The sequence below is a fragment of the Populus euphratica genome, unplaced genomic scaffold, assembly GCF_000495115.2.
Source record: "Populus euphratica unplaced genomic scaffold, PopEup_1.0 scaffold271.1, whole genome shotgun sequence".
Classification (NCBI taxonomy): Eukaryota; Viridiplantae; Streptophyta; class Magnoliopsida; order Malpighiales; family Salicaceae; genus Populus; species Populus euphratica.
The window spans coordinates 233,537-233,962 of NW_011499926.1; positions in this window are offsets into that span (position 1 = coordinate 233,537).

The window sequence follows — 426 nt, forward strand, 5'->3', positions numbered from 1 at the left end:
CACAAAAATGGCAAATGGGGTGATTGTTAGGTTGGTTAGCATTTCATGTGCAACAAATGGATGACACCAATCATTGACTATTGGTAGCCACCATTGTTGAATGAGATAGAGTTGGTGGCCACAATTGTTGAACCTAATATGTCAAAAAATAAAAATAATGGATTTTCTTAATCACAAATAATGAATTTTCCAAGTTTAATCACAAATCCACAGATCAGTGGGTATATTTAGTATTGTAGTATAAATAGGACCTCTATGGTTGCCCGAATGCACATATGACTGCCATTGCAGCACTAAAAATAGAGAAATAGAGTGAGGTTGAGAGTTGTGAAAAAAGGGACGATTCCTCCTCCTCTATTGTTGTAAATCTTGTACTATCCCTACATAATGTAATGGCTTCTCCCGGGGATGGGGGGGGGGGTTGGG